Source organism: Pan paniscus, chromosome 7, assembly GCF_029289425.2.
Source record: "Pan paniscus chromosome 7, NHGRI_mPanPan1-v2.0_pri, whole genome shotgun sequence".
In the NCBI taxonomy this organism is placed as follows: domain Eukaryota; kingdom Metazoa; phylum Chordata; class Mammalia; order Primates; family Hominidae; genus Pan; species Pan paniscus.
The window spans coordinates 119,252,700-119,267,178 of record NC_073256.2 but is presented as its reverse complement, the minus strand read 5'-3'; the positions used below and the strand labels follow the sequence as shown (position 1 = coordinate 119,267,178).

The window sequence follows — 14,479 nt, the reverse complement described above, 5'->3', positions numbered from 1 at the left end:
GTCCAGAATGGTGTTTTCTAGGTTTTCTTCTAGGATTCTTATAGTTTGAGGTCTTACATCTAAATCTTTAATCCATCTTGAGTTAATTTTTTTATATGATGAAAAGTAGGGGTACAGTTTCATTCTTTTGCATGTGGCTAGCCAGCTATCTGAGCACCATTTTTTGAATAGGAAGTCCTTTCCCCGATGCTTCTTTTTGTTGACTTTGTTGAAGATCAGATAGCTGTAGGTGTGCAGCTTTATTTCTGTGTTCTCTATTCTGTTCCATTGGTTTATGTGCCTGTTTTTGCACTAGTACCATGCTGTTTTGGTGACTATAGCCATATAGTATAGTTTGAAGTCAGATAACGTGATGCCTCCAGCTTTGTTCTTTTTGCTTAGGATTGCTTTGGCTATTTGGGCTCCTTTTTGGTTTTATATAAATTTTAGAATTATAGAATTTGGTTCTATATGAATTTCATTTATCATTCTGTGAAAAATGATGTTGGTAGTTTGATAGGAATAGCATCAAATCTCTAGATTGCTTCAGGTAATATGGCCAATGTAACAACATTGATCCTCCTAATTCATGAGCATGGAATGTTTTAACATTTGTTTGTGTCACCTCTGATATCTTTTGGCAATGTCTTGTAGTTTTCCTTGTAGAGATCTTTCACTTCCTTGGTTAGATGTTTTCCTAGGTATTTTGTGTGTGTGTGTGTGTGTGTGTGGCTATTGTAAATGGGATTGTGTTCTTGATTTCGTCCTCAGCTTGAACATTGTTAGTGTATAGAAATGTGACTGATTTTTTACATTGATTTTGTATCCTGAAACTTTACTGAAGAAGTTTATCAGTTGCAGGAGCCTTTGGACAGAGTCTTTAGGGTTTTCTAGGTATAGAATCATATTCTCTGTGAAGAGATATAGTTTGATTTCTTCTTTTCCTATTCGGATGCCTTTTAGTTCTTTCTCTTGCCTGATTGCTCTGGCTAGGACTTCCAGTATTATTAATAGATTGAATAGGAGTGGTGAGAGTGGGCATACTTGTCTTTTTCCAGTTCTCGAGGGTAAGGCTTTTAGTTTTTGCCCCTTCAGTATGATATTCGCTGTGGGTTTACCATAGATGGCTCTTAATATTTTGAGGTATGTTCTTTCAATGCTTAGTTTCTTGAGGGGTTTTATCATGAAGAGATGTTGGATTTTATCAAAAACTTTTTGTGTTTATCAAGATGATCATATGGTTTTTGCTTTTAATTGTGTTTATGTGGTGACTCAAATTTATTGATTTGCATGTGTTGAATGAACCTTACACCTTAGGAATGAAGCCTACTTGATCATGGTGAATTAACTTTTTGATGTGCTGTTGGATTTAGTTTGCTAGTATTTTGTTAAGGATTTTTGCTTCTGTGTTTATCAGAGATATTAGCTGGTAGTTTTCTTTTTTGGTTGTTGTGTCTTTGCCAGGTTTTGGTATCAGAGTGATGCTGGCTTTGTAGAATGAGTTAGGGAGGAGTTCTTTCTCCTCGATTATTTGGAATAGTTTCAATAAAATTGGTACCAGCTCTTCTTTGTACATCTGCCAGAATTTGGCTGTGAATCCATCTAGTCCTGAGGTTTTTTTGATAGATAGGGTTTTTTAAAAATTATTGCTTCAAGTTCAAAACTTGATATTGGTCTGCTAAGGGTTTCAAGTTCCTTCTAATTCAGCCTTAGGAAGTTGTGTGTTTCCAGGAATTTACCCATTTTCTCTAAATTTTCTAGTTAGTATGCATAGAATTGTTCATAATAGTCTCTGAGGATCTTTTGTATTTCTGTGGGATTCATTGTAATATCACCTTTGTCATTTGTGATTGTGCTTATTTGTATCTTCTCTTTTTTTTTTTGTTAATCTAGCTAATGGTCTATCAATCTTGTTTATCCTTTCAAAGAACCAACTTTTAGTTTTGTTGCTTCTTCGTATGAATTTTTGGGTCTCAACTTTGTTCATTTCTGCTCTGATTTTATTTATTTTCTTCTGCTAGATTTGGGGTTACTTTGCTCTTGTTTTTCTAGATCCTCTAGGTTTGATGTTAGATTTCTAATTTGAGATCTTTTTAAATTTTTGAGGTAGGCGTTTAGTGCTATAACTTTGCTCTGCTTTTGCAGAATCCCAGAGATGTTGATGTGTTGAATCTCTGTTTTCATTTATTTCAAAGAATTTCTTGATTTCTGTCTTAATTTTATTGTTTACTGAAAGCCACTCAGAAGCAAGTTGTTAAATTTTCATGTAATTTTGCAATTTTGAGAGATCTTGGAGTTTATTTCTATTTTTATTGCACTATAATCTGAGAGTATGGTTGGTATGATTTTGATATTTTTAAATTTATTGAGACTTGCTTTACAGTTGAGCATGTGGTTAATCTTAGAGTATGTTTCATGTGCAGATGAGAAGAAGGTATATTCTATACTTGATGGATGGAGTATTCTGTAGATGTCTGTTAGTTCTCATTGGTCAAGTGTCAAATTTAAGTCCAGATATTCTTTATTAGTTTTCTGCCTTGATGATATGACAATGGGGTGTTAAAGCTCCCTTCTATTATTGTGTGGCTGTGTGAGTCTTTTTGTAGGTCTAGAAGTACTTGTTTTATGAATCTGGGTGCTCTGATGTTGGGTGCATATATATTTAGGATAGTTAAGTCTTCTTGTTTAATTGAACTTTTTATCATTACATAATGCCCTTCTTTGTCCTTTTTTACTGTTATTGGTGTTAAAATCTGTTTTATCAGATAAAAGAACAGCAACTCCTGCTTTTTTTGTTTTGTTTTCTGTTTCCATGGTAGATCTTTCTTCAACCCTTTACTTTGAGCCTATGGGTCTCTTAAAGACAGCAGACAATTGGACCTCATTCTTTTATCCAACTTGCCACTCTGTGCCTTTTAAGTGGGAACATTGAAACCACTTGCATTCAAGTAATAGTGATATGTAAGGTTTTGATCCTATCATAAGTTGTTAGCTGTTTGCTTTGTAGTTTCTATTTTGTAGTTGTTTTATAGAGTCTGTGGGCTATGTACTTAACAGTGCTTTTGTGGTAGCAAGTATCATTCTTTTGTTTCCATGTTTAGAACTTTCTTAAAGATCTCTCATAAGGCTGGTCTAGTGGTAATGAATTCCCTTAGCACTTGCTTGTCTGGAAAATATTTTATTTAACCTTCTTTTATGAAGCTTAACTTGGTGGGATAGTTCTTTTTTGAATATCCCTAAACTTTGATACATCTGGAAGGCAGCTCATCTGGTGCTTGCTCTGAACTGAAAATGAAGGCCCACATTCTTGAGTATTTGTTCACTTAACTCTCATATCCTCTTCCAGGGAGTTATAAATATTAACCAGAAGTCCATTCCAGGTTTCCCATTGTTTCAGTCTCTGCTTTCTTTTCTCAGGGAGTCCATTTTGCTGAACCTCACCTCCACCCCAACCTGCACTCTCTTTTCCAAAAGATATTATTAACAAGTAGTAAATCATGTCATGGGATGTCAGTCTCCCAGTGTTCTGCCGTTAAAATAGGTGGGATAATGACCTCAGGACAAAGATTCCTTTAAGATATTTGCATTTACCATTATTGTTTTGCATGTTTTCTTTCAGATTATCTCAACTTTGGTCTCCTGGGACCACTCATTGCTGACAGTCAGAAAGTAAGTGTATATTTAAAATGTTCTTCTTAGCTATAAATGGAAATCTCAGTTTTGTTCAGTAGTTTTCACAAGAGACAGTTCTGTTCAAATGTTTTATCAAGAATAGTAGCATAATGAATGGGAGTTTTGTATATATAAAAGATACTAAAGCCGCTTTAAAAAATTTATGGAAATGATAAATAAATAGAAATGAAGTAAATAAGGTACTGCCTGCTTATCACCTTTGAATATTACTTACAGCATAATAAAGTATATTTGCAACCACTCAGTGGAGTAGTTTTTATATGACATCTTCATCCCAGGCAGCTGCCAGAGTCTTCTCAAGGGGTACATTAAAACAGCATCCTCCTTTATGTTAAATTGGGTCATATTCCAAGAGGTATCTCAAATGGCATTAAGCACAAATTAACAGATATCAGATAGTCTGGCACCTAATGGGCACATAACAGATTTGTATTAGAGAATGAACGTGTGGGTGAATTAATTCATCAATTTGTGTGGCAGCTCTGCAAGGTCCTCACCACTGCAAGGCAATGTAGGAGTTAGCTCCAAATCTAACTCCAATGTGGTTAGCTCCAAATATGGATCCAGATACTTGGGTTCAATTTTGGCTCTGTTGGTTACTATCTGGGTAACTATGGAACACATCCAAATATCTGTTTCTTGTTTTTTTGTCCATAAAATGGGACTAATGCCATATTTTGTTGTTATGAGATTATTACAAGGATTAAATGAGTTAATATTTTCAAAGTGCTTAAAAGAGTGACTGGCACATGGCAATCACTGCAAAAATGTTTGTCAAATAAATTAAAATAAATTAAGAATATAGGGACATTCCAAGATCCCATATTTAGAGATTGAGAAACTGGTTTGGTCTGGAAGCAAACAGTACATACCTATTTCCCAGATCTTGGTTTCTAATACTGTTTTCCAATGAAATGAACCAGGGTTCCTTGGAGAAATGACTGATTTAAGACTGTGGCAGCAAATATACAAGATGAGCCTGGAGCATCTTGTAGTGCTATAAAGTAAAGAAGTGCGAAAAATAAAAATCCGCAATGATGGTTGTATGTGAAAAGCATACAGGACCCAATCGAAAGTACTTTCAATGTCCAAAGATGGAAAATTTGAGCAAAGAAAGAAAGTTAGAATTAGGATATCACTTAAAGTACAAAATACATATCTATACTGATATAAATACATGATGAATAAATAAATGAAGAGAATGTAGAAGAATTCCAAATAATGTATGTAAGATACTCTGCCTTTCAGGGGGTAAAGCATAACTCTCCCTGGGGGCTGCACAGAATGACTTTCTTTCAAAGAGTATAGTAAAGAAAGGGAGGGGAAAAAGTAACTTCACAATGGAGAAACCCGAGCAAACACTATCTCAAGCCAGGTGATTAAGGTTAAATCAGCAGTGGCAGGTCACATTGGTCGTAGGTACCCTTGACATGATGTGATGAGAAGGGCACTTTGCCTTTGTAATCTTCCTCCCCAAAATACTTGATCTAAGTCTAATTATGAGAAAAGCATAAGACAAATTCCAATAGAGCGACATGCTACAAAATATCTGACTAGTACCCCTCAAAGCTGTGAAGGTCATCAGAAACAACTCAAGTCTGAGAGATAGTCACAATCAAGAGAAGCCTAAGGAGACATGATGACTCAATGTAATGTGGGATCCTGGACCAAAAACAGGATGTTAGGTAAAAACTAAGAAAGTTTGACTAAAGTATGGAGTTTAGTTCACAATAATGTATCAACATTGGTTCATCAAATGTGATAAATGTACCATGCTAATGTAAGATGTTAATATTTGGGAAAACTGGGTATGTGGTATACAAGAACTTTCTGTGTTATCTTTATAATCCTGTAAATCTAAAACTTTGAAAATAAACCATTTATTTGAAAAACAGTTAAGTAGGCCAGGCGCAGTGGCTCACTCCTGTAATCCTAGCACTTTGGGAGGCCAAGGCAGGCAGATCACGTGAGGTTGGGAGTTTGAGACCAGCCTGGCCAACATGGAGAAGCCCCATCTCTACTAAAAATACAAAATTAGCTGGGCGTGGTGGTGCATGCCTGTAATCCCAGCTACTCAGGAGGCTAAGGCAGGAGAATTGCTTGAATCCAGGAGGCGGAGGTTGTGGTGAGCCAAGATTGTGCCCTTGCACTCCAGCCTGGGCAACAAGGGTGAAACTCTGTCTCAAAACAAGCAAAACAAAACAGTTAAGTAGACACACCAAAACCAAAAACAACAAAAATGAAAACAAACAAAAAAACTGGTTTGGAGGTATACCTTCCAATTTTTAAGTACCAAAATAAAAGAATTTTGATATTTTGAAAAATGTTGAGTCCGATTCATTTGTGTTTCAAGACTCACTCATGGAGAATGATTTTCTGCATTCAAGTTTTGAATTGGATAAAGGTATACACATGTATAAAGCATTCTGCTAGATTTCTGTTATCCTCAACAGCCAAAAGAAAATAAAAATTGGCAAATCAGAGCTTTTTTTCAAGAATGGCTGTTATTTGAGTTCAAAGTGGATTATGACATGTGTTAGTTATGTATTGCTACATACCAAATTGCCACAAATATAGTGACTTAAAACAATGAGTATTGTGTTCCATCTTCTTGGGTCAGGAGTCTGAGTACAGCTTGGGCCTCTGCTTACGGTCTTGGAAAGGTGTCATCAAGATCTTGACTGTGCTGTGTTCTTGTCTGGAGCTTGAGTTTTTTCTTCTAAGCTCATGCAGTTGTTGGCAGAATCCAGCTGAGATTGTAGGACTGAGGTCCCCACTTTATTTCTGGAAGTCACCTGGGTCACTCTTATGTCATAGGAATCACCCACAGCTTCTTCCCATGTGGCATCTCACAGGCTTGTCACAACATGGCAGCTTATGCCTTCAATGTCTGCAGGAGAAACTCCCATTGCAGCCTGCTAAGACATCAAGGCAGTGAAATATTCAATGAAGGCATTGGCTTTGCCATATTTCGTTTGCTGAAAATCAAGTCACAGGTTGTGCCTGCACTCTGTGGGAGGGGATTACATAGGACATGACTCAGTGGGGATCACCTGAGGGTGTGTCCTCTACAATAGGAGAATTACAAAACAGATGCAAGTGGCTGGGCATTGGGATTCCACCACAGATGAGCAAACTAAAGGAAAGGCAAATCAGAAATGCTTGCTTCTTGCTTTCAAGCAAACTATAGCACGAGGTAAATAAATAGGTTTCACCTCTTGCCCCCAACAAAGTTGTTAAAAAATACTCCTAAATACTCCTCTAAGTTATCAAGTGAGAATTAGGATTATCTGAAGATGGAGGAGTCAGAGAAAAAGATTTGGAGACTGCTCATAAATACATCATCATTTCCCTGACTAATAGTTTCTCTTTTTTAGTGAGGAAATTTGCACAAAAATATGTTCTCAACTCCATAGCAACAATGTCTGTGCACCTTAATAACTCATTTTATAAAAGTTCAAATAACATGATCTCATTTTCAACTTTTTATGACTTAATTTTTTTTCATTTTTGAGACTTAGTTTTTTTAATGCTTGTGTTTTAAAATTCTTCCTGCCAATAATTATTAATACAGTGATACTGTTTAGTTTTTTTATATTTTACATGATGTTTGTAAATTTTATATTTTAAATGTATTCAATATTTATTTTCACTAATTTTATGAATTCTGAATCCTTTTCTTATAAAATATGAATTACAAAAATACTGGCATGGCCGTTTTGCTCCAGCATTGTAATCACCACCCAGATTTTTAGGACCTCAAAAATATATATTTTTCCTGATTGTTCTTTATAACACTAAACTGTCTAGAAATCCTTATATTTAGGTATCTGAAGTATATTTGCAAAGTTTCTGCTTGCATCTGGAAATAAAGCACAACATCCCTTATTAGACCTTGTGTGTAACTGTGGGTTTGGATCATGTCATCATTGTGTCTATGAATATCCACAGAGGTTACTACAAACCTCTTAGGGGACTGAACCAGAAACCTTTGCTATTTATGTCTCAGATATGCAGCCACCATGAAGAAAGCAGGTAATTCGTGGAAACGCAGCTCATTAGTAGCCAAGATGAAATGAAAAGGAAATATATATTGCAGTAATTTAATTAAGAAACTCACAAGAGGGGCTGAGCATGGTGGTTCATACCTGTAATCCCAGCGCTTTGGGAGGCCGAGGTGGCAGATCACTTGTGGTCAGGAGTTCGAGACCAGCCTGGCCAACATGGCGAAACTCCATCTCTACTGAAAATACAAAAATTAGCCGGGCATGGTGGTGTCTGCCTGCAGTCTCAGGTACTAGGGAGCCTGAAGTGGGAGGATCACTTGAATCCAGGAGACAGAGGTTGCGGTGAGCCGAGATCGCGCCATTGCACTCCAACCTGGGCGACAGAGTGAGACTCTGTCTCAAAAAAAAAAAAAAGGAAAAAGAAAAAAAAGAAAAGAGAAATTCACAAGAGGAAGGATTTCCTGTGGCCCCCTTCTCCTTCTCCCCCTCTTCTCCTCTTTTTTTTTTTTCAAGTCTCTACATGCCTATATTTTTCTCTACTCATTCACAATAAGCCTTAGGCTGTAGCTACTGGTTCCTCTTATGCCAAGGGGTACAAAGAATTGTTATTCAGCATTGTGAGAACAGGATCACCTGTACTATTGGTAAAATAACTCATTTAGCAGATAAAGGTCAGAGCTTACCTGCTTCCTTCTTTCCTCCTTGGGGTTGTTTTCTTTGTAGGAATTAAATAAAGGGGTCTTTTTTGAAAATAGGAAGTAGATTAGAGTAAATAGAAGTAACCTTTCCTGTTTGTGAAGGAGGCATTCAGTGAAAGCTCAGAGCAAGTGCATTTATCTTTAGCTGGAAGGTCATAGAGCAAAGTGATTGTTGATCAGGGCTAAATTCTTAGGAAAGTCTTAGGATTTCTCAAGGTCGTTGCCCTGTGGTAGTCTTCAGAGCTCTTTCTCATGGTTTTAACTGAACTTCACCAGGGATTTAGGTTTGCCTAGTGGTTTTATCAGATATATTTGCCATGTACCTTAATATAGAAATCTGGTACACTCACCTTTTACCAAAATTCTGGATCTATTTATTATGTGAATAGAACAACCACAGATCTTTTTGTCAAAAGAGCTGGGTTTATTTTGAAGTAATGCATTTTATAAATAGTATCTTTGTACATTATATCTGTCTTTCCATTTTGTTTCTAGACCATCCTAACATCCTTTCTATATTACGGTGATTAAATCCACATTGGATTTCCTTATTAGGGAGTACCTAGGTAGCACGTGGCTGTGGCAGTCTGGGAAGACAGACATTCACCAACTCATTTGTTATTTCTCTTTATTTGGTACTATTCTTGGGGCCCTGTGTCCCCAAAATTACCTCCTCTCATTCTGAGCTCTCCTTTTCTGGGATTTCCTATTAAATATGTATTCTGGATTTGGTCATTCCCAGTCTTATTTACCCATTGTTTGCTAGTGATACTTTTTATCTCCAGATACTGTAAGCTCTTGGAGGGCAAGGTCCTGCCTTCTTGTCTTTTATGCCATCACAGTACTTGGCGACCTCAGCACTCGATGCCCACCTGCCACCATCCCTCATACCTCCTCCTCTCATGTCGGATCAAAACACTGTTTCCTCAAGTCAAATAAAAACTTACATACCTTCCATTTGCCCTGCCCAGTGCTCAGGGCCACAGAGATGGGGCCAGCAAAGCAAAACTTCCACACCTGTCCTAGAACCTCCCATCCTCTTCTCGGGACCACTTTTCCCATCTCAGAGGTCTCTAGCTCCTTTCTGGGCATTTCTCCTGTGTCTCATTCTCTGACATCTTTATCCTCACTGAGGTCTCAGTGTAGGATTGCCCCTCCTAGGGCAATCATGTTCTAAGAGAGCGATCCTGAAGACTAGAAAGACTTCACACCCAAAATAATGCACTCCCAATGGTGAAATTCTAGGCACCATGATAGGCAATGGTGGAGACATTTTTAACCCATCCTTGTCCAGCCTCCCTTAAATCACATCACATAGGTAGATGCATACGTTGCTTGCTATGGGTCTACCCTGTCTAGGAACTATTAAAAAACGGAAATGTCAATCTCTGTTCTTAAGGTGTAAATAACCTAGCAGGGGCGTTACATTAAACATGCCCATGGAGAAAGATGAATGTACTGTTTAAGAGGTGTTCTAATCACATAATCCTGGGTTCTCACCTCAGTTTCTCTATACTAGCTGTTTAGCCTTGGGCAAGTTTCTGAACTTTTCAGAAGTTTCTGAAAATTTCAGAGGCTCATTTTCTTTATTAATAACACTGGGATAACAAAGCCTATTCTGAGGTGGTTATGAAAATTCAATGAGATAATTATATGAGATAGTATATGAGATAATTTATGCAATTCTTGGCATATAGTAAATAGCATGACACTTGCGCCATCAATAAGCTTGAAGAAGGCAGTGTGGAAGTCTGAGGCTGAGAACAGGAGTGTGGAGCAAGGCAGTGATGAAGGTGGAGGAGGCTGAAGGGCTTCACAGGAGGGCATTTCTTTGCTTCATGGGAAGCACTGAGTGTTGTCCAATATCTGTACCTGCACAGGGTGGATACTTCATCCTTTGATCAATTCTTGGAAGCAACCTGCTGAGGAGTGCTGAAAAGTATGAGTGGAACCTGTCAAAAGACAAAATTACAACAAATGTGGTCGAAAAATTGAATTGGCTTTTATTTGTGATTTTAGACTCAGGCACCATCTCATTCTATAAAATAGAATGGGTGCTCTGATGGGCTCAACAAGAGGGGGCTTATAGGCAGTAAAAGGCTGAAGAAAGCAGAAACAGGGAACAAAAAGCAGATCAGTCATTTCAAAGACCACCTTGAAAAAGATCACTTTCCTTATAGAGTTAAAACAGAGGGGACTTCTTTATTATGCTGGCTCAGGTAAACTGGGCCTCTTCTGATTGGTTGCTATGAATCTCTTGATTTTTGGAAAACTGGCCCATTTCAAAGTTCAGTGTGATGATGTGGCACTTAGCACAAGTGACTCCATTTTGATTTGGTCTGGTCTGTTAGGGCCTAGTGCAGGAGCCTAATCCAAAATAATGACCTTCCCTAAATTTTTGTTTAATAAACCCATGCACATTATCACTTTACAGCTTGAGGGATAAAGGTAGCTTCCTCCCTTATGGTAGCTGTTTATTTCTAAGTCTCTCTCCTCCATTGGACTATGTGGTCCTCAAAGCAGGGATCTGACAGTTCATTCCTGTTATCTTCAGGTCATGAGTATGAGTACATGCTCAGTGCTTAATATTTGGTAGAATTATTGAAAGGGTAGAAGATGCAGGAGTTTTATTGCATGAAGTCTTCTAATAACACCCGTGATCATATGATGCATTTACTAAGACTTAGTACAAGGATGTGAACATATTTTTACTGCATGCAAGAACATGGTTCCGTGAAATGAAAGATGGAAATATTGTGGTTTGTGGTTCTCCAAAACAACATTGTTTGTGGGGTCAGAGGAGAAAAAATATGTGACTTAGGAAAGTTGCAACAGCCTTGAAAATGCTGGGTTTGCTGCTTGATGAGAAAAAAAACAAACAACACCCTCCCCACAAACTCCCAAGCACATAAAACTGGAAGAAGAGCCTGTGTAAAATCAAGCCGGATGCCAAAAGGGACGGGTTGGCAGATTGGAATGGATTATTGCGAATTCCTGCAGCCACCTGGCATGTGATTTAACACTTCACTGAGCTTTTGTTTTTCCATGCTATTCGGGGCTGAATTTATTCCTATCTTATTGTCCTTGTCAAAAGCAATGATTTTTTAAAAGGCTGTATATTTTCTTTCCATTCTTGTTTACACCTTGCTTATCCTGCTGTTTACAAGATTGATCTCTCACACTCTGCCTGGGTGTTTTCTATTCTTGTGTAGTTAAAATTGCCAGAGGAGTTTTTTGAGCTGCTCTATTTTAAAGAATGGGGGGAGCCCTACTCCCTTGTGGAATCCCAGCATGGCATGGCATCTCCCCAATAAAAGAGGCACGTAGCTATTATGAACTTGTGACCAACTGTGAAACTTTACACATTCAAGTATTTTAAATGCTTGAAAGTGCCTGCTGTGCATCTTGTTACAGAAATGTAATACCAGACATGCTTCTCAAATGGGTTGATGACTCCTTGGAAGTTGCCTGGAGAAGCATGAAATGTAGTTTCTTTCCAAAGTGGAGCACTTGCCATCTTCTCCCTAGCACTGGGTTGGAAATAATGTTCTATTGCCTCCTGTCCCGTCCCCTCTGTGGGTTGTCATAATTAAATGAAATGAGGGATACAAAGTTCTTTAGCCACTAGGCACTTAGTAGGAATTTAATAAAATATACTAAGTGCCACTATTTTATTAAATAAAAAATTAATAAAATATTTAATACAATAATAAAATTTATTAAATTATTTAATAAAATAAAATAATAAAATTTAATAAACCTCTTATTTTATTGTCTCCATTTAACATATTATTTCTCTCTTTAACATATCCTTTAAGAAGTGGCTCTAGAGAGTATGGCACAAGAGTTTCTACATGTTTCAAATTTACCTGCTTATAGGGTGGATCCAAGTAAGTGAAAATGGCATCAAAGTAGCCAAGAGGAAAGATTTAGTCCAAAGGGAACATTAAATAGCTGCATGTAATTCTCCATAATGGGCATAGATGTTGATGATGATGATGAGGTTGTTGCAGGGCTGAGACTAGAGAAGGTGAGTAGGACATTTGCTTTTGTGCAAAATTAGAAGTTGCCAAAAACTCCATAATCAAAATAAATAGCACTTAGCGCAATGTTTTTCAAAAATCAAATGCAAAACATCCATGATGGACAAAGATCAACATTTTAAATAAAAATAGGATCAATAACAGTGCTGTGCAGAGTCACACTGGAACCCAGGGCAAGAGAAAAAATCAGTAATAGCGAATCTGTCTTAATTAAAAATGTTGATATTTTATTCATCATGAATGTCTTCATTCATTCTGATTTTCTTTAAAACATTGCATTAAAATATTACTTATGTAGATTTATGCTTTTGTGGCACCACCTTAAATCTTGCGCCTAAAAGTGGGCTGCTCACCTATCTGGCCTCTCCATGCCCTTGCTCTGGGGTGATGTCCACTAGGCTGGGAGGAAAGTCCCAAAGCGGCCTTCAAATATTCACTCCTTATTTTCTCTTGACCCACTCTGTAGTCCTGAGTTAGTTTAACTATGATCTCATGAAAAGACTATACCAACTGAAATTCTGATGTTTTTCCCAATCAAGTGACTGCAATGAAAGGTATAGTTTGGAAGGAACACAAAGTAAATCATTCATCAGAAACTTGGTTTAGGCTGGGGTCAGCAAACGGTGGCTGGCATCCTGGCTGGCTGCTTTGCAGGTAAAGTTTTATAGGCACACAGGCCCACCCATTTGTTTTTGTGTCAACCATGGCCGTTTCTGTGCCTCAGTGGCAAAGTTGAGTCATCATTGCAACTAGAGACCGAACGGTATGCAAAGCCAAAAATATTTACCATGTGGCGTGTTGCAGAAAGAGGTTGCAGGCTTCTGATTTAGGTTATTAAAGCACTCAGATGTTCTTGGATCAGAATGTGGTTTTGGCAGTGATTTCGAACTTCCAGTTGTTTGGAGACTATATATCAGAAAATTCAAGGATGTTTACAAAGAATCATCTGTAAGAAGTGAGGGAAATGGGGAAGGGATTAGAGTTCAAAAAGTAAATCGAGAGAAGCAGCAGGTGTGGTCTGTGTCTGTCCCTGCCCTGTGGAGTTCCATCAGGGCCCAGCTGTGATTTGACATCATAGACATATTAGATACTTACATGAACTTGACATCACCCATAATTGATAGTAAGCAAACAATGAGTTTGTGAAAAACTGCATTCATTTGCATAAATGAATCACATAAATGATTCATGGATTTAATTACTTCATTCTGTTAATGTGGTCAATTTCAAATTGACTTACTTCACTAATTCAGCAAGCATTTATGGAGCATCTATTTATGCAGAAACTGTATGAATCTCCTTCAAAGTAGTCTATATCTAAGTCTGAGTGTCAGCAAATAGAGATAGGGAGGCCTGGAATCATATTCTGATGCTCCTTGAATTTGGGGTGCATAGAGGAGACCACAGGGAAAAAATTGGAGAAAGAAAGCTCATTGAAGGTTCTGGATGCTGGTTAGGGAGCTTCGACTTTAACCGGTAGCCAGTCAGAAGCTTCCTTTATCGAGGGAGTGGCATGGCCACATCTGCACTTTAATTAGGATGTTAATTGAGTGGTGTGTGGAGGGGTAGAGGGTGGATGTAAGTAGAAGTTGGGGGACTAGTCAGAAGGCAATTTAAATAGTGTGGGATGGTTTGTAGACATACAGAAATGACAAAGATCTCAAGTCAGTGGCATCTATGGAAATGGAAGGAAAGACATATCTGAGAGAATGTTGGTTAGGGTAAAACCAATAAGTGCTCAGCCACTTGCTGAGGTCGGCCTCCTGACTTTGGAGTTGAAGTGATTGGGAGGCTGGAGAAGGGAAGAAATAGAGAGTCCAGATAGAAAAGCAAGTAGGGGGTCAAAAAAATACCCCCAGGGAAAAGAGAAATACACCAGAGAGAGAGAGAGAGAGGAGAGGAGAGAGATTGGTGCTAGAAATAAAGATTTGGGAATTATCTGAGAAAAGATAATCATAGAAGCCATGGGCATAGAAAACATCAACAAGGGAAGAAGTTAGAGAATGGAGAGGAGCTCTGAAGAAACAACTGTGGTAGGATTGTCAGATTAAAAAATAGG

At 37.8% G+C, this 14,479-nt stretch overlaps 1 protein-coding gene across 8 annotated transcripts in view; it reads left to right on the top strand.

Annotated features, from left to right (window-relative positions):
• Positions 1 to 14,479, top strand: part of NCALD (neurocalcin delta) — a 443,184-nt gene that overhangs the window by 210,823 nt on the left and 217,882 nt on the right. For all 8 annotated transcript variants that reach the window (XM_055116808.2, XM_055116806.2, XM_063606457.1 and 5 more), the window contains one exon: positions 3,599 to 3,648. The gene's annotated coding sequence lies outside the window, so the exon portion shown is untranslated. The remainder of the gene's footprint in view (positions 1 to 3,598; positions 3,649 to 14,479) is intronic.